We start from the raw sequence: 21,245 nt of genomic DNA, 5'->3' as shown, positions 1-21,245 counted from the left end.
GGGAGTTCGGGAGTATTGCCATAACTTGTATAACGGATGCTTTTCGAAGGTTGAGGTAGATGATTTCCGAAGGTTTCTTGGTTATGTGTTGAAGGATGGATACAGCTGGATGTAGGATTTGCTAGTTTTGGGTGAGATATTATGCTTCCCCTATATCCTCAACACCTGCTTGCATAACCGGAAAGTTTCGGGAGTTTATAAGTGGGAATTCAAGTAGATCCTAGGATATCTTTCCGTCAGATGTATGATATGAAATTGGCGTTCGACGTCTAGTGGTCCGCCTATTCACGGTCGGTTTTACAGTGGTCTCGTTGTGTCTTAAAGAGTCCATGGCTATGCCGACTCGGGGACGCTTCGTATGTCATGTGCACTGCCTTGTACATGATGGTGCTGTACGATCGAGCCCGTGTAGGCCCCACCACGAAAACTTCGGACGAAATATCTACCATATGTTTGTTCCGGCTTATTCTGCAAGCCAATCCTTTGTTTTTGTTTGGAGTTGTGGTATTCGAGTTGCTTCAATGTCAAGTGTTGATTCCATACCTCCCCCAAATGGTGTTCTCATACTCTGATGTGAATACTAATCCTTCTCGATAATCGAGATTGTTATGCCAATCTTGTTCTACCGGTGTGTCTCTCTTCAAGTGGATCCGATCACTTCAACATTCGCAAGATCAATTATCAGTTCTTCTCAATGTTGTTTGTTTCATCCATATCCAAGTTGCCTTTGTTTTTCCTGCCCTCCCTCCCATGTTTTTCTTCAAGAACTCAGATTTCTTATTCAAGTATCCTTTTATTGATGGGAAATCTCTCCATTCTTTTCCGTATATGTTCTTATCCGTTGATTCTCAGAAGATGCTAACGAAGCTTCAAGTTCGTCTCTCATCACTCGTTTTCTTCTCCGGTGGATTCAAATCAAGCTTTGGTGTTGATCATACCTTTTTTCTTGTTTCAAATACCTTCTCATGCCGGTGCACCTCATATTCATTCACTTCTCGTTATTTAATTGTTCCGGAGTGCTCAAGATATCTCGAAGATTCGTGTTTTCCACTCTGCATTCATTCAAGATTTTTCAAGGTTGTTATCTCATTCAAGTCATTTAATTCAACCGATGCAATCTCAGTTTCTAGCAATTGTTCTGCGGTGTATCTTTTGAGTGGGCCCTAACCCACAGGTCTTTTCCCAGGATCTTACCTGACTCTTCTAATTCTACCGGAGCTATTCTAAAAAATTCGTTTTCAAAGTTTGACGTAAGTATGAATTGTCATCAGTCATATGTATTTCTTCAAGATCCGTCAAATTCGTTTCATCTTTGGCATAACCTCTCATCTTTTAATCATTCCGGAGTATCTCAACAATTCACGGTAGTGTTCCTTGTCGAAATTCTCAGATTTTGAAGACCGAAGAAGAATTTTTCCTCCATATCTTGCTCCATTCTCTTCAAGATTCGTGATCCTAGCTTGTTGCCATCCTCTCATAATTATTTGCGATTGTGAGATATTCTTTTCATCCTTCTGGAGCAATTCAAGAGTGTTCTCAATTTGTTTTTCGGAGTCCATCAATTCAGGTTTATTCATTCTCAGCTTTTAGTTATCATTCTCCAATCTTACCGGTGCTTCGTTCAAGTTTTCTCTAATCAATTCACGATCTCTTTGTTCTCATGTATCTAGTTTGTCTCAAGTATCTTCATTCATTTCATAATTCTTCCCAGTGATTCGTTATCTTTTATTCGTTCTTTTTCAATCCTTACGGTGGTTCGTTTAAGATTTCTCTTCCTTTTTAGCATACCAATTTATTCGTTGTTTTCAATCCTACCGGTGGTTCGTTGAAGACCTTTTCCAAGTTGACTCTATATCTATCTTAATTCTTTCTACAAGAATAAGTAGTATGCGAAAGCCATTGATTGTCATCAATTTAAATTGGTGAAGGATAAGCATAATGTAATTCTTATTATTGTTTCATCCAAGTGATTTAATTCCTTATTCCGGAGGCTCACCAAATTATCGGTTTCAATTGTTTCATCTTTTCTTTTCCGGTGTTCCAAGCTATCTCAATTTGTTTCATCGTGAAGATCCATCTAATCATTGCAAGTCTTCACCTTGTGTTTTCAACTTGTCTTTTCTCTCGCTTGATCATTCTTTTACTACCGGAGTTCTTCATGAAGGTTCTATAGGATGGTTCACCAATGATTTAATTCCTTCTCGAAGTGTTCATCAAGGTTCTTTTCAGAAGAGCTCAAGTATTCTTCATCTTGCAATCCGGAGTGCAAGTTCTTTCTACTGTATCTTTGGAGGTGGTATTATGTCATTCTTGATAATTTGAGTTCATGTTTCATGATTCACATGTTATTAAGTATGATGTATTTTAAATCCATCAATCTCTTCTTTGGAGTTATCTTGGGCTATATTTCACCTAAAGCCTTCCCTAAGGTTTGTTGCTATCTATGGTGCTTATAAAGGACCCAAGTTCTTCCTTATCCTCCTGGTGAAATATTTTCTCTTCTCCTTGTTCATATCAATACAATTCTTTTCCCGTGAGTGGCAGGTTGTCATCTCTTAATTTGGGATGTATTCCATAAGACCACATCAAGGTTATTCTTTTCATTGTTGGGGTTCCAACAACTCCGCTTGACCCGTCTCCTAAGGATGCCTTCTCAAGCTCTTTTGTGGCAGAAGTTGGCATTTTCTTCTCCATTCTTTTATTTCAATTATCTATCTTCTATTTCTTCCGTCCGGAGGCATTGTGATGTTGCTCTCTTCAACCCTTCTTCTTGTGTTGTCAGGATCGTGTTCTTTTCGTGCTTATCCTTTTAACCGGAGTGTCGTGTCCTCTTTACAAGTATCCTCTCATCTTGTCAAGATCATGTTCAATTCCTTCCATTTCCAACCGGAGTGTTGTCGTAATTGATCTTTATCGTTCCTTCTGCTTCTCGTTTCAACCGGAGTGCTTGCATGTACTTCCTGTTCATTGCAACCTTTTTCTTATGTCTTTCAACCTACAAGGTTCTAGTATTGTTCCTTGTTTCTCTTTTCTACAGGAGGTTTTCAACATTATTCATCTTAGCTGTATTCTTTCTTTCAATTTGGCTTAACCTTTTCAAGGTTCTTTGGTTTCACTCGTTTGTCAAAGGAGCAACTTAGTTTTACCTCTTCTCTCTCTCTTTCATTTTTTCCCTCCGGTGCCATTCTAGATCTCGGGACGAGATCCTCTCGTAGTGGTGGAGTGTTGTAACGCCCCGAGACCGATGTGCCAGGTGTCTTCCAGTTATTCGCGTCGTTGCCATCTCATTCGCTTGCGTGTTGCATCTTGTCATGTCATCATGTGCATTGCATCATCATGTTTTCAAAACTTGCATCTGTCTGGGTTCCCCAGTTCCGTCCATTGTCCGTTCTGAGCCCAACCACACTTGCAGCGCCCACGGCATGTCCGAAATAGTATTTTATAAGTGGCCGGAAAATGTTCTTGAATGGGATGAGAGTTGACGTGTGGTCTTATTATAGTGTAGATAGACTGCCTGTGAAGTTTCATCGCATTCGGAGATCGTTTGATGCCCCAACGGATAACTATAGCGGCATTATAGCCGGTCTAACGTCAGACATTTTCGGTCTCCGGAAACAGTCGCCGGGCGTTTCTCTCTTCTCTTTTCTCAGCCTGAGGCCTTCTGCATAGTCCACTACCTACCGCCAGGCCAACCTAACCTCTCTCGTTAGCCCGCGGTCCTCCTCGCGCGCGGCCGAAATGTTGTCCCGGACCCGACCCGAGCAGTCGTCACCGTCGTGTCCGGATCATCCCCAAACATCTACAAAACATCACCGTTTTCTTATTTGGGCTCCCTAGCCTATTCTTCCCGACCGTCCGATTTTGATCGGAGGGACGATATACCCCTAAGTCAACCCACCTACTATATATATAGTCTATCCCTAGTCCATTTTGGACAACCCTAATTTCTAGGGATCCTACCCTAGCGCCGCCACCCCCACCTAACTCCACTCGGCTTTCCGTGCCTGGCCAATCAAGAGCGCATGCCTCGATCTGGATCGAGGGGAGCACCGACCCGCAAGTCCCTGCGTCTCTGCCGAAGCCCGCGCCAAGCTCCTCGTCCCCGCGCAGCCAAGCTCCTCGTCCCCGCGCCAAGCTCCTCGTCCCCGCGCGTGGGCACGAGGCCGCCAAGGCCCAGCTCCAGCTCTACTTTGCTTCGGCCTGTTGGCCCAACGTGAGAAGCCACCATTTTCCCCCGCCCAGTGCGCTGCATACTATCCTGCGCCCAGCAGATCTGGCCCAGTATCTTTTTTTAGGCTCTGTGAATTTAGCTAATTTCCAGGGGATTGCAGTTTTATAGAACCCCCCCTAGTTTCATGCATTTAATAACTTCACAACCATGCATCGGATTAAAACAATTTATATATTAAATATGCTTAGTTTTTCATCTAGTTTCATAATATTCAACTTTCATGCATGTTTAAAATGTTGTTTGTTTAAATTTGTTTAAATAAGTTGCTAAAATGATTTAATTTATAACTAAATAACCGTACTACTTGCTTTGCATGTTTAACAACTATAAAATTTGGTTTAGGGCAGAACAGTACCAAACCTAATATATGGATATGGGGTTTTACCGGAATTGTTGTTCGTTGTTTCTGGCCTCATTTAAACTTTCCTAGATAGGTAGTTTTGTTGTGCTTCACCCCTTGCCATGCAAACCAACATTTAATTTAGTTGAGTACATAAACAAGAGAGAACTAAATAAGGCATGTGGTGCTCCGTCAATATGCAACTCGTTGCATATTGAGCTCCACTTAACTTGTAGTGTTGTTTGTGCACTTTGCCATGCCATGCTTCATTAAACCGGACATGCTTCATAATTGTTTGTGCATCATGCCATGTCTATGTGGTGGTTGTTTACTATGTTATCTGCTTCTTTCTAGTGTGCATCTTCGGGTTGTTTCCGGTAACGTCGTGTTTGTGAGGACCCGTTCGACTACGTCCGTTTGTCTTCTTCGTGGACTCGTTCTTCTTCCTTGCGGGATTTCAGGCAAGATGACCATACCCTCGAAATCACTTCTATCTTTGCTTGCTTGTTGCTCGCTCTTTTGCTATGCCTATGTTGCGATACCTACCACTTGCTTATCATGCCTCCCATATTGTTGAACCAAGCCTCTAACCCACCTTGTCCTAGCAAACCGTTGTTTGGCTATGTTACCGCTTTGCTCAGCCCCTCTTATAGCGTTGTTAGTTGCACGTGAAGATTGAAGTTTGTTCCTTGTTGGAACATGGAGATGTTGTTCCTTGTTGGAACATGTTTATTTCTTGGGATATCACAATATCTCTTATTTAATTAATGCATCTATATACTTGGTAAAGGGTGGAAGGCTCGGCCTTATGCCTGGTGTTTTGTTCCACTCTTGCCGCCCTAGTTTCCGTCATATCGGTGTTATGTTCCCCGATTTTGCGTTCCTTACGCGGTTGGGTATAATGGGAACCCCTTGACAGTTCGCTTTGAATAAAACTCCTCCAGCAAGGCCCAACATTGGTTTTACCATTTTCCACCTAGCCTTTTTTCCCTTGGGTTAGGCCAGCCCAAGGGTCATCTTTATTTTAACCCCCCCCCCCCCCCGGGCCAGTGCTCCTCTGAGTGTTGGTCCAAACTGAGCAATGTCCGGAGCTACTAGGGGCAACTCTGGGCTGGCCCACCCGACGTCTGGCTCATCCGGTGTTCCTTCTATTGGGATTTGTCGGCACATCTGGGTGGCTTTGCTGGTCTTGTTTTACCATCGTCGAAATGTCTTGTAACCGGGATTCCGAGTTTGATCGGGTCTTCCCGCTAGAAGGAATATCCTTCGTTGACCGTGAGAGCTTGTGATGGGCTAAGTTGGGACACCCCTGCAGGGTTATGAACTTTCGAAAGCCGTGCCCGCGGTTATGGGCAGATGGGAATTCGTTAACGTCCGGTTGTAGAAAACCTAAAGTTGACCTTAATTAAAATACATCAACCGCGTGTGTAACCATGATGGTCTCTTTCCGGCGGAGTCCGGGAAGTGAACACGGTGTTGGAGTTATGTTTGACGTAGGTTGTTCTAGGGTCACTTCTTGATCATAGTTTCTCAACCATGCTTTGCCTTCTCTTCTCGCTCTCATTTGCGTATGTTTAGCCACCATATATGCTAGTCGCTTGCTGCAGCTCCACCTCATACTTTTACCCTACCTATAAGCTTAAATAGTCTTGATCGCGAGGGTGCGAGATTGCTGAGTCCCTGTGGCTCACAGATACTTCAAAAACCAGCTTGCAGGTGCCGATGAGTCCGCGCAGATGACGCAACCAAGCTCAGGAGGAGCTCGATGAAGATCTTGTCCTTGGTGTTGCTTCGTTCTAGTTGATCAGTAGTGGAGCCCAGTTGGTGTCGATTGGGGATCTGTGTAGCATTTGGGGTAGTCTTCTTTTACTTTGGTTCCGTAGTCGTACCTTGATTTTATCTGGATGATGTAATGCTTTATTCATGTATTGTGTGAAGTGGCGATTGTAAGCCAACTATGTATCTTTTCCCCTTATGTATTACATGGGTTGTGTGAAGATTACCTCACTTGCGACATTGCTTTCAATGCGGTTATGCCTCTAAGTCGTGCTTCGACACGTGGGAGATATAGCCGCATCGAGGGCGTTACAGTATCGTGAATCACTTCATAAATTTCTTCATCACAATTTTTAGATTCATGAATTTCAAGCCAAACTTCATCAAGATAATCTACTGCATAAAACTCACTAGCAATTGGTTCATCACAATTGGATCTATTAAAAAGATTAGCAAGTGGATGAGGATCCAAAAACTTTTAGCAAGCAAAGATGCAAGCAAAAAGAAGGCACATGGTAACACAAGATCGAACGGAAGAGGGGCGAAGAAAAGCAAATCTTTTCGAAAATCGTTTTAGAAGTGGGGGAGAGGAAAACGAGAGGCGAATGGTGAATAATGTAATGCAAGAGATGAGAGTTTATCATGGGTACTTGGTATTTCTTAACTTGGCGTAGATCTGCCCGACAACGGCACCAGAAATTCTTCTTGCTACTTCTTGAGCTTGCGTTGGTTTTTCCCTTGAAGAGGAAAGCATGATACAGCAAAGTAGAGTAAGTATTTCCCTTAGTTTTGAGAACCAAGCTATCAATCCAGTAGGAGACAATGAACAAGTCACCGAATACGTGCACAAACAATCAACAACTTGCACCCAACGTGATAAAGGGGTTGTCAATCCCTTCATGGTTACTTGCAAAAGTGAGATCTGATAGAAATAGATAAACGGTAAAGTAAATATTTTGGTATTTTAGGTTTATAGATCGGAAAGTAAAAGAATGCAAAGGAAGTAAATAGGAAGATAAGATTGTAGATCAGAAACTTATATGATGGAAAATAGACCCGGGGGCCATAGGTTTCACTAGAGGCTTCTCTCAAGATAGAAAATATTACGGTGGGTGAACAAATTACTGCCGAGCAATTCATAGAAAAGCACAAAGTTATGACGATATCTAAGGCAATGATCATTAATATAGGCATCACGTCCGTATCAAGTAGACCGACTCCTGTCTGCATCTACTATTACTCCACGCATCGACCGACTCCTGCCTGCATCTAGAGTATTAAGTTCATGAAGAACAGAGTAACGCATTAAGTAAGATGACATGATGTAAAGGAATAAACTCAAGCAATATGATGTAAACCCCATCTTTTTATCCTCGATGGCAACAATACAATACATGCCTTGCTGCCCCTACTGTCACTGGGAAAGCACACCGCAAGATTGGACCCAAAGGTAAGCACTTCTCCCATTGCAAGAAAAATCAATCTAGTTGGCCAAACCAAATCGATAGTTCGAAGGGACTTGCAAATATATCAAATCATGCATATAAGAATTCAGAGGGGATTCAAATAATATTCATAGATAAGCTGATCATAAATCCACAATTCATTGGATCTCGGCAAACACACCGCAAAAGAGTATTTCATCGAATAGATCTCCAAGAACATCGAGGAGAACATGGTATTGAGAATCAAAGAGAGAGCAGAAGCCATCTAGCTACTAGCTACGGACCCGTAGGTCTGTGGTAAACTACTCACACTTCATCGAAAGGGCAATGTTGTTGATGTAGAAGCCCTCTTTGATCGAATCCCTGAAAGGATCGAGAAGAGGTGTCTAGAGGGGGGGTGATTAGACACTAAGTGCCAAAAGTTGCAGTTTTTAATATTCTTAAGTTTAACAAACACAATACATATCAAGCAAGCATGCAATGAGTATATGAGCAGCGGAAAGTAAAGCATGCAACTCGCAAGAATGTAAAAAGAAGGGTTTGGAGTATTCAAACGCAATTGGAGACACGGATGTTTTTGTCGTGGTTCTGATAGGTGGTTCTATCGTACATCCACGTTGATGGAGACTTCAACCCACGGAGGGTAACGGTTGCGCGAGTCCACGGAGGGCTCCACCCACGAAGGGTCCATGAAGAAGCAACCTTGTCTATTCCATCACGGCCATCGCCCACGAAGGACTTGCCTCACTAGCGGTATATCTTCACGAAGTAGGCGATCTTCTTGCCCTTGCAAACTCCTTGGTTCAACTCCACAATCTTGTTGGGGCTCCCAAGTGACACCTAGCCAATCTGGGAGACACCACTCTCCAAGAAGTGACAAATGGTGTGTTGATGATGAACTCCTTGCTCTTGTGCTTCAAATGATAGTCTCCCCAACACTCAACTCTCTCTCACAGGATTTGGATTTGGTGGAAAGAAGATTTGAGTGGAAAGCAACTTGGGGAAGGCTAGAGATCAAGATTCATATGATTGGAATGGAATATCTTGACCTCAACACAAGTGTAGGTGGTTCTCTCTCAGAAAATGTGTATTGGAAGTGTAGGTATGTTCTGATGGCTCTCTCCATGAATGAAGAGTGGGTGGAGGGGTATATATAGCCTCCACACAAAATCTAACCGTTACACACAATTTGCCAAACTCGGTGGGACCGAATGGTTAAACTCGGTCGGACCGATTCAGCAAACCTAGTGACCGTTAGGATTTTCGGTGGGACTAAGATGCAACTCGGTAGGACCGATATGGTTAGGGTTAGGGCATAACGTAATCTCGGTGTGACCGATTACACAAACTCGGTGGGACCGATTTTGGTAATAAGCTAACCAGAGAGTTGGTCAGGCAAACTCGGTGAGACCGATTACACAAACTCGGTGGGACCAATTTTGGTAATAAGCTAACCAGAGGGTTTGCATTGTAATCTCGGTAGTACTGATTGCTCAAACTCGATGAGACCGATTTTGGTAATGGACATACACAGAGAGATTACAATCCCATCTCGGTGAGACCGAGATCCCTATCGGTGAAACCGATTTGCTAGGGTTTGTGGCAGTGGCTATGACATCTGAAACTCGGTGGCGCCGGATAGATAGGATCGGTGGGGCCGAGTTTGACTATTGGTTTAGGTCATATGTGGATGTGGGAAAGTAGTTGAGGGTTTTGGAGCATATCACTAAGCACTTTGAGCAAGCAAGCCATTAAGCAACACCTCATCCCCTCTTGATAGTATTGGCTTTTCCTATAGACTCAATGTGATCTTGGATCACTAAAATAGAAAATGTAGAGTCTTGATCTTGAAGCTTGAGCCAATCCTTTGTACTTAGCATCTTGAAGGGGTTCCACATCCTCTAGTCCATGCCACTCCATTGTTGAACTCATCTGAAACATACTAGGTAAAAGTTTTAGTCCAACAAGAGATATGTTGACATTAATTACCAAAACCACCCAGGGAGCACTTATGCTTTCAATCTCCCCCTTTTTGGTAACTGATGACAACATACATCAAAGCTTTAGATAAAGATATAGAGAATAGCAAGTAAAGCTTTGCAAAGACATGTAACATGCATAGGCTCCCCCTACATGTATGCAATCATGTGAATATTGAATATAGGAGCATGTGAATGCGTAATCATGACAAAGTAAGCAATATGTTACATGTATCTTGGCTATATGCATCAGAGCAAATGATGTGAACGTGAGAAATGTACCTTCATGCTCATGAGTCCTTCTTACAAACAGTATGTACATCAGCAAGAACTTCTCATTCACATGACTATGATGCATGTACTTACCTTGTGGTCTTGAGTTGGCTTAGGATGGGATGAACCTGCGCAAACAAGGTTAAATAACACAGATACACCTACTGACTAGAGCAAACAAGAGAAACCACAAGAGAACCAAGACTAGGATGACATGTAGAGTGAGTACTAAGTACCACATTGGATATAGACATGTCCCCAAAGGTAAAGATATGCAATAAAATCAGAGATTTCCTTCCCTTAGATGTCTTGCTCCCCCTGAATCTGCATGGGATATTGGGAGAAGATAGGGAACAGAAAATTAGAGCAACAAAAAAGGAAACAACAGAGCTTGAGCTAAAGCAAGCAACCAAACATGTCTTTCCCCTCTTAAAGACATGTGACATCTCTCCTCTTGAACACCAAGCATCTGGGGTCTTTGATGATATTACTTTCTACTAGTTGAGAAACTCTCTCCCCTGAGTATTCTCTCTTTCTCCCCCTATAGGAAGGATTAAGCTTTGATGTGATCTCTCTCCCCCTTTGACATCAATTTCCAAGAAGGGCTCTTCTGGACATGTGATACAAATGGGCTGGTCCTCGAGTCACAGAGCAAAGCAGCATGTCTAATATGATGCTGGTAGAGGACAAGAATCATTGAGTGGAGCTGGAGCAAACAGAAATCAGGAATAATTGACAAGTTGGTTTTCCTGTGGTGGAATCGGTGACTCCAAGTTGTGTGCTTCGGTTGCACCGAAATATTTCGGTTGGGCCGAAGAGAACAACCCGGTGTGAGCGAGTTCATTAGAGTGAAACCACTTGTCACCTCAGCTCACTAGACAAGTAAGATCTCACAAGGATATGCAAGGAATTTACTGAAAGATTTGCAATGAATTGGATGCAGAGAATGCAGAACAAAAAGGAAAGAAAATAAACTAAAAGTTCTAGATGAAGTTTTTTTGAAAGGGGAAACAAATATGCAACAGACAAAAGCATGGAGAGACACACGAGAACTTCATCTAGAGATGGTCGATGACAAAGTCACCTATGTTAGAGTATATTGACTTAGGAGTCAAGTGAGAGCACTTGATCATAGGTCATACTCATCGTTTAAGCTCAAAATGGGGTTACCATTTTTTGTTTAAGCCTTTTTATGTATTCACATCTTGTCGAGTTGCTTTGACTCATGACTTGGAGTAAAGCTTCTCTAAGATGGAATAACATACCTTGGGTGGTGGTGTTGATCTTGCTCATGTAGTTGAACTTGTGTGGGTTGCTCAAGGTTGATGTAGTTCATCAAGGGTTGGGAGCACCACTTGGAGTTTGAGTTCATCTACCTACATGGGTTAGCTTTGCAAGGAAGAGCACTTGTGTATCCAAAATGACAATCATGAGACTCAACATAGAATTTGCCAAAGGATATGTTTGAATGGTTTCGTGCTTCCTTGTCTTCAACCACCATTGTGTAGAGACTTGGTGATGTAGAGATTTCTCAAGATGTGAGTGAGTTGCAATCTCATAGATTTAGATTCAACCAAGTACCTACACGGGTTAGATAACATGCAAGGTACAAATATATCCAAGACATATGAATAGCATCATAAGAGAAATATCAAGGATTAGTCATAGGCTCATGCCCCGCATGTATCAAATGGAGTTCCTACTCCAAGTTTGAAGCATCAATGATGTTCAATTCACCTCTCAACCTGCAAAACATTTTCTCATCAAGTAGTTTAGTGAATATATCCGCCAATTGCTTATCGGTGCGAACATGCTTAAGGTTAATGTCCCCTTTTGCAACATGATCTCGAATGAAATGATGACGGACTTCAATATGCTTAGTTCAAGAATGTTGCACGGGATTGTGAGCAATCTTAATAGCACTTTCATTGTCACATAGCAACGGAACATGTTTCACATATATCCCATAATCTTTAAGAGTTTGGGTCATCCAAAGTAATTGAGCACAACATGAACTAGCAGCAATGTATTCCGCTTCGGCGGTGGATAAGGATACCGAGTTTTGTTTCTTGGAAGACCAAGACACAAGAGATCTACCAAGGAATTGACAAGTACACGAAGTGGATTTTCCATCAACCTTGTCTCCGGCATAGTCCGAATCGGAGTAGCCAACAAGATCAAAAGAGGACCTCTTAGGATACCAAATGCCAAAATTTGGTGTATGGATTAGGTATCTCACTATCATTTTCACAGCCTTAAGATGACACTCTTTAGGAGCAGCTTGATATCGTGCACACATGCACACACTTAGCATAATATCGGGATGAGAGGCACATAGATATAACAATGAACCAATCATAGAGCGATAAACCTTTTGATCAACTGGTTCACCATCTTTGGTCAAATCAAGATGTCCACTAGTAGGCATGGGTGTAGTCATACCTTTGCATTCTTGCATATTGAACTTCTTGAATAAGTCCTTGGTGTACTTCGTTTGAGAGACAAAGGTACCTTCCTTAGTTTGCTTGATTTGCAAACCGAGAAAGAATTTGAGTTCAGTCATCATAGACATCTCAAACTTCTCCGACATTAGCTTTCCAAACTTCTCACTAAAATGAGGGTTAGTTGAACCAAATATGATACCATCAACATAAATTTGGCACACAAATAGTTCTCCATTAACCCTTTTAGTAAAAAGAGTAGAATCAATTTTACCAATTTCAAAGCCTTTTTCAATAAGGAACTTGGTCAAGCATTTATACCATGCTCTAGGAGCTTGTTTAAGACCATAAAGGGCTTTGTGAATTTTGTAAACATGATTAGGTTTCTTAGGATTGACGAAGCCGGGAGGTTGCTTAACATAAACTTCCTCCTCAATTTTTCAATTTAGAAAAGCACTTTTAATGTCCATTTGGTACAAGGTGATATCATGGTGATTAGCATAAGCAAGTAAGATGCGAATGGACTCAAGTCTAGCAATGGGAGCATATGTCTCACCATAGTCCATACCTTCAACTTGTGTGTAGCCTTGGGCGACGAGACGTGCTTTGTTGCAAACCAATTTTCCATCTTCATCTTGCTTGTTGTGAAACACCCATTTGGTACCAATGATGTTGTGGTTGTTGTCGGGCTTCTCGACCAATGTCCGCACTTGATTTCTCTCAAAGTTGTGTAGCTCTTCATGCATAGCGTTTATCCAGTCCAGATCCTCCAATGCTTCTTCAACCTTCATAGGTTCAATGCTAGAGATGAATGAGTAATGTTCACAAAAGTTAGCTAAACGAGTTTTAGAGCGAGTGATTCTCCTGGTTTGGATATCATTGTAGATTGGCTTGACGGGATGATCCTTAGCAATTCTTGCTCGAACTCGTGAAAGCTTTTGCTTGGGTCGGGGTGGAACATCCTCTTCATCTTGTGCTTCTTCTTGGCCTTCTTCATTGTTGACGTTTTTGTTCTCTTGTCGTGGTGGAGAAGGAGGTTGTTGATGTTCATCTTGGTGCGCTTCCTCGTTTTCTTCATCTTGGCGTGTCCCACTTGTGGATGCTTCCGTATCAACTCTTGGTTCACCTTGTCGTGAGGTAGAAGCTTCCACTTGGACGGACGAGGTACTCTCCTTCACTTTCGTTGGACGAATCTTGCCAATGGACAAGTCTTGAATTGCTTCCGAAGGGTCTTTGTCTCCTACATCAATTGGCAATTGCTCTACTTGCGAGCCGTTAGATTCATCAAACTTCACATCTACCGTCTCTTCAACCTTTCAGGTGAAATTGTTGTAGACACGGTAAGTGTGAGAGTTTGAGCCATAACCAAGTAGGAAACCTTCATGAGATTTAGGAGCAAATTTAGAACGACGATGCTTATCAAGAATGTAGCACTTTGAGCCGAATACTTGAAAGTATCCAACTTGGGGTTTGTTGCCGGTGAGGAGCTCGTATGCCGTCTTGCCGAGTAGCTTGTGAAGATCCAAGCGATTTGTTGCATGACAAGCTGTCTCAACCGCTTCCGCCCAAAAGTGCTTTGGTGTTTTGTACTCATCAAGCATCGTTCTTGCCATCTCGATAAGAGTCCGGTTCTTCCTTTCAACAACTCCATTTTGTTGAGGTGTGTACGTAGCCGAGAACTCGTGTGAAATCCCTTCTTCGTCAAGAAAGGTGTCCACATTTGCATTCTTGAACTTCGTTCCTTTGTCGCTCCGAACCTTCTTGATCTTCACGTCAAACTGATTTTGGGCCTTCCTAGCGAAGTTTTTGAAGATCTTCTAGACCTGCGATTTGTCATCAAGAAAGAACACCCATGTAAATCTTGAAAATCATCAACTATAACTAGACCAAATGAGTTACCACCGAGACTCTTGTAGGCATTTGGACCAAAGAGATCCTTGTGAAGTAGCTCGAGTGGTCTTCTTGTGGTCATGATGTTCTTCGCGCGGTGACTTCCTCCAACTTGTTTCCCTGCTTGACAAGCACTACAAAGTCTATCCTTATCAAATATGACATCTTTTATTCCAAGGATATGATCACCTTTAATAAGCTTATCAAGATTTCGCATACCAACATGACCTAGTCTTCTATGCCACAACCAGCCTTTAGAAGATTTGGTAATTAAGCAAGTTCTAGGTTGAGCCTTTTTAGTGAAATCAACAATGTAAATATCTCCTCTGCGTATACCGGTAAAGACCATTTTATGATTGTCTCTACGAAACACTTGGCAATCTACTTCAGTGAATAAGACATTGAACCAAAATCCGCAAGTCTAGAAACTGAAAGTAAATTGTATCCAAGGGATTCAACGAGCATGACATTTTGTATGGAGCTATCATGTGAGATGGCCACCTTACCAAGGCCAACCACCTTACCCTTTGAATTATCACCAAAAGTGACATATTTTTTAGGGCCGTCGTTTTCAGCAAGCTCACGGAACATATCTTTATCTCCGGTCATATGATCAGTACATCCACTATCAAGGACCCATTCCTTTCCTCCAGCCATGTAGCCGCGAAGATTTGCCATAAGACCAAAATGCCTCACTGCATCATCAAGATCATAGTCACTATCATCATCTTCATCATAGTATCCATGTTCAACATCATCTTGTGATTGGTCAATTCCTAGAGAGGGTAATTCATTAGATAAATGATCATCACAATGGTTACCTTTATGAATTCTAATAGCTTCGTATATGATATCGCTAATGATTCCAACATTTCCTTTAGCACACATGAGATTGGTAAGCTCAAATAGACAATCACCAATGCTAGGATCACTAGAGTTCATCTTACTCAAGGTAATAGACTTATGGAGAATTTCGTCTAAATTTTTCAAGGAATAATCTGGAAATCGTTCCTCAAGAAATCTCCATATGGTGTAGGCACACTTGAGAGTAGGCAAACATCTAATCAAGTTTCTAGGCAAGCCTCTAATGATGAGCTCAACAGTTCTAAGATTGCGAATCATGTCAATATCTTCATCTAGGGTAGGGTGCAAAGGATCAACATGAGGTGCACAAGGGCTAGTAATGTACTTGTTCAAATGATATTCATTGAAAATCTCAAGCATTTCATTTTTCCACTCATGAAAATACTCTCCATCAAGAATAGCCACTCTATGTCTAAGACTCCCCAAAGTAGACACATCCATCTTCCTCCAATGGTGTTTAAAACAAGGCAATGGAGACCAAAGCTCTGATACCAATTGAAAGGATCGAGAAGAGGTGTCTAGAGGGGGGTGATTAGACACTAAGTTCCAAAAGTTGCAGTTTTTAATATTCTTAAGTTTAACAAACACAATACATATCAAGCAAGCATGCAATGAGTATATGAGCAGCGGAAAGTAAAGCATGCAACTTGCAAGAATGTAAAAAGAAGGGTTTGGAGTATTCAAACACAATTGGAGACACGGATGTTTTTGTCGTGGTTCTGATAGGTGGTGCTATCGTACATCCACGTTGATGGACACTTCAACCCACGGAGGGTAATGGTTGCGCGAGTCCACGGAGGGCTCCACCCACGAAGGGTCCACGAAGAAGCAACCTTGTCTATTCCATCACGGCCGTCGCCCACGAAGGACTTGCCTCACTAGAGGTAGATCTTCACGAAGTAGGCGATCTCCTTGCCCTTACAAACTCCTTGGTTCAACTCCACAATCTTGTTGGAGGCTCCCAAGTGACACCTAGCCAATCTAGGAGACACCACTCTCCAAGAAGTAACAAATGGTGTGTTGATGATGAACTCCTTGCTCTTGTGCTTCAAACGATAGTCTCCCCAACACTCAAATCTCTCTCACAGGATTTGGATTTGGTGGAAAGAAGATTTGAGTGGAAAGCAACTTGGGGAAGGCTAGAGATCAAGATTCATATGGTTGGAATGGAATATCTTGACCTCAACACGAGTGTAGGTGGTTCTCTCTCAGAAAATGTGTATTGGAAGTGTAGGTATGTTCTGATGGCTCTCTCCACGAATGAAGAGTGGGTGGAGGGGTATATATAGCCTCCACACAAAATCTAACCGTTACACACAATTTGCCAAACTCGGTGGGACCGAATGGTTAAACTTGGTCGGACCGATTCAGCAAACCTAGTGACCATTAGGATTTCGGTGGGACTGAGATGCAACTTGGTAGGACCGATATGGTTAGGGTTAGGGCATAACGTAATCTTGGTGTGACCGATTACACAAACTCGGTGGGACCGATTTTGGTAATAAGCTAACCAGAGAGTTGGTCAGGAAAACTCGGTGAGACCGATTACACAAACTCGGTGGGACCGATTTTGGTAATAAGCTAACCAGAGGGTTTGCATTGTAATCTCGGTAGTACCGATTGCTCAAACTCGGTGAGACCGATTTTGGTAATGGACATACACAGAGAGATTACAATCCCATCTCGGTGAGACCGAGATCCCTATCGGTGAAACCAATTTGCTAGGGTTTGTGGCAGTGGCTATGACATCTGAAACTCGGTGGCGCCGGATAGATATAATCGATGGGGCCGAGTTTGACTATTGGTTTAGGTCATATGTGGATGTGGGAAGGTAGTTGAGGGTTTTGGAGCATTTTGAGCAAGCAAGCCATTAAGCAACACCTCATCCCCTCTTGATAGTATTGGCTTTTCCTATAGACTCAATGTGATCTTGGATCACTAAAATAGAAAATGTAGAGTCTTGATCTTGAAGCTTGAGCCAATCCTTTGTCCTTAGCATCTTGAAGGGGTTCCACATCCTCTAGTCCATGCCACTCCATTGTTGAACTTATCTGAAACATACTAGGTAAAAGTGTTAGTCCAACAAGAGATATGTTGACATTAATTACCAAAACCACCCAGGGAGCACTTGTGCTTTCAATCCCCCTCCGGCAGGACGCTGGAAAAGGCCCCTAGATGGGATCTGATGGGTACAGAAGGTTGCAGCGGTGGAAAAGTGTTTTTGTTCCTCCCTCTAATGGTTTTGGGATATATGACAATATATAGGTGGAAGAAATAGGTCGGTGGAGTCACGAGGGGCCCACAAGGGTGGGGGCGCGCCCTACACCCCTAGGCGTGCCATCCGTCTTTAGGGACGCCTCATGGCTTCTCTAACATGCACTCCAAGTCCTCTAGATGTGTTCTAGTCTAAGAAAAATCATCGCAAAAGTTTTATTTCGTTTGGTATTCCTTTTCTGTGAAACTCTAAAACAAGGGAAAACAGAAACTGGCACTGGGCTCTAGGTTAATAGGTTAGTCCCAAAAATAATATAAAATAGCATATTAATGCATATAAAACATCCAAAACAGATAATATAATAGCATGGAACAATCAAAAATTATAGATACGTTGGAGACATATTAGCCCTGCCGCTGATCTCCTACGGCTCGTTATGAACAATTTGCCATCCTTCATCGCCATGTTGCCCCTTTTGTCATTTCTGAAGGACCCATTCTGCAACGCTGGCTTGGGATCCTCAGCTGGCAAGTTAGACCTCATCGACGGCGACCACGAGGAGGAGCCAATCTATGACAAGTGAGGAAACCCATGATTTGTTTTCTCGGACCCCTTTTGTAGTGAGAACATGTCCAGTATTTATTGCTATATTTGGTTGTATTCATTACGCCTTGTTTTTTTCTACGGTTTTTGGTTGTTCGGTTGTTTGTAGTTAGCATATGTCCAGTTTCCATTGCCATCTTTGGTTGTTCGTAGTATGCCTTGTTTATTTCAACTATTAACAGTGTGATGTTCTATATGTGCTAGTATGAACTGTGCAGTTCAATTTCATCAATACCAATTTTAACAATAGCTCTATGAATGACTATATTTGGTTGTTGTTAAGCATGTTGTACTCCCTTCGAATATTTTTAGTTCACATATAAGATTTTTCTAAAGTCAAGCCTCGTAAAGTTTGACCAACTTTATAGAACACAATACCAACATTCACAATATGAAATCAATATCAGTCCATGTGTCATGACTTAAAATTTCATATTGTTTAACTTTAGCATGGTAGATATTGATATTTTTTTCATGTAAATAAGGTCAAACTTTATGAAGTTTAACTTCAGAAAATTCTTATATGCAAAGTAAAAAGGACCAGAGGGAGTATTTAACATGCCTTTCCATTTGATTTAACAGTGGCACTGTTTGGATACTGTAACTTAGCTAGAGGTTAGAGTTTGTTTCTAGCTCATGATAGTTAAAAGGGAGAGAGGGAGATTGGTGGAATAGTTGATTGTATAGCTTGAGCCTTGTAGGCATATATATAGGAGTACATGGTCATCTTGGAGTACAAGTCAAGGTAGAATAAATCCTACGCTATCCTACATTTCCTAAATACTAATGATACTCAACAATGACTAACCTTGAACTAACTCTAGCCAAAAAGGTGTTTGGATGATAGTGTTAGATTGACAATAAATGCACTAGGAGAACTAGCCCCAATCAGTACCTCTTAGGTGGGATGGTTGTTTGGGGTGCGTTAGACGCAACTAGCTCTCATGTTTAGATATTTTAGGGCTATTTGAGGCCAAACTAGCTCAAACTAACTCTAACCCATGGATCCAAACAGGGTCAATAACTAGTGTACTTAGACCTGCACAATACAAGTTTGAATGACTATGTTTGCTTGTTTTTAAATATTAGGCATGTTGCGGTTAATAACACACCTTTCCACTTCGTGTTTTAAAATATTAGGTTTTTAACAATTTGGTCTTGCACGTGTAGGTCCTGTTGTCAGAGGTTTTGACCCACTGTTCGACCCTTTTTGCATATGTGGAAATGAGTTGTCCATGAATATCAGTCAAGTCAAGAAACTCAGAAAGATTGTTAGGATAAAGAAAAGAAATTAGCGACAAAAAACAACACGATCTTTATCTGCACAATGAAGAAGATATCATTTCACTGCAAGGTTAGTACTAACTATTATACCTTGTCTTTTCAATTCCTTTGCCCCATTTCCAATATAGAGAAGATATTTATGCACATGCTTATTTTCAGGGCTTTCCAAAGCATTTCACTGATGATTACCTCTCAAACCACCTGTATGGTCAGGAGGTAAGGAAGGTATTCATACAACACCCACGGTTCAATATTGAAGTGTTCTTGAAGAGAACGAAGGATGGATGGTCAATCATCCACAGGCACTGGCCTAAAGTTGCAAAGACCTTCAACATCAATATTCGCCTTCTACTTTAGCAGTTTTCTAGGTGAGATTCATCTGTCTATGTACCGTCTATGATGCTAATTTCCAAAGGTTATAGATTTTGCATGTTAAACTTGGTGCTGGTGCAGTTGTGTAATGGGGTAATTGAGTGCTGAAGCTATATGGTGTTGTACTCTGAAGTATTTCAATTATGAAATCATGCTTCCTTAATATGAAAATGAAATATATTGTGTTCTTAATATGAAATGTCAATTAGATTAATACATATATTAATAATAGGACAATCAGCCTGCTAATTAGTTTTTTATTGCAAACAGTTATTGAGAAAACACCGTGGGTGATGAGCTCAGACAACACACACAGTTTCTAGGAATAAAATGTGTTGTATCAATGCCAATCACACACGACATCCTCTTGAAAATTGTTTACGTTAGGCCACCTTGTGTAAAAGTTTACCACATAAAAAGTGTGTGTAATGGACAGCCTATGCCACACAGTTTCTTCTACGCACCGTGTGTGATGCATTCAATAACGCAAACGATAAAATTGTTAATATCGTCTGCAATGGCAACACTATAACAAATGATTTAATGGAGAAAATTGTGTGTGATGTACCTGCAAACAGAAACTTTTCCTTGGAGGACTGTGTGGGATGTATATATGAACGGAAATGTTTTCCTTGGAGTGACTGTGTGGGTTGTATATACGAACGGAAATGTATTCCTTGGATTGATTGTGCGGAATGTACATACAAACGGAAACATTTAGTCGGGACTGACTGTGTGGGATGTACTTACAAACGAAAATGATTTGGCCTGTATAATTGTATTTTTTTAGCACAACTATACGTATAACCGTATTTGATTGCTCGCCCCTCGTGCACGACCTCATTTTGCCGAGAGTGTGTGCCAAGAGGGCCTATCCCTGACGGTTTATGGGTCGTGTGGGAAGGACCCCCCCCCCTATCGCCCACACTCACTTGGCGACGGTTCCAAATGTCGTCACGGAAAGGGGTTAAAAACCGTTTGTATAGCACATCGTTGTACCAGTGCCTACATGGATCTTGAGGTTGAAACCTCTTTTCTTTCTATTTATTTAGTTTCTCAACATGGTTCATGTGTACAGTTTGTTCATGAACAGCATAGGTAGATCATATGATTGATTATTGTTGCATTTTTCATAGTTGTTATACAAATATTTCATTGATCTTGAAAGGCACAAGCAAGCCTTGAAGAAAATTTAATTTCTTATACTAATTGATTAGTCGTATAGTAATATTCATGTATATTGTTTTGATGGGTGAAGGGGAAGCAAGCTTCGTCGGGGCGCCAATAATTCTAGCGACTTCCCATCCAAATCTGCCCATTTATGCCTCCACGAGATGGACCTCACAAAGTTTTGAGGATCATGATACTAAATGTTTTATGTATGCGTAATTCCATCAGCTTTTGGTGTGATTTTTGTCGTCATTTAATTTGGATTTTCTTTGTTTCATGGCTATTGTCGTAATGTGATAAGCGGCTTCAGGCCAAAGATGGCGAACAAAGCTATGCAAGAAATATTATTCTTACTCCTATGG

Source organism: Triticum urartu, chromosome 2A (assembly GCF_056163025.1).
Source record: "Triticum urartu cultivar PI428250 chromosome 2A, HENAU_Tu73, whole genome shotgun sequence".
Classification (NCBI taxonomy): Eukaryota; Viridiplantae; Streptophyta; class Magnoliopsida; order Poales; family Poaceae; genus Triticum; species Triticum urartu.
The sequence above is the reverse complement of the archived record's forward strand: the minus strand, read 5'-3'. Positions refer to the sequence as shown.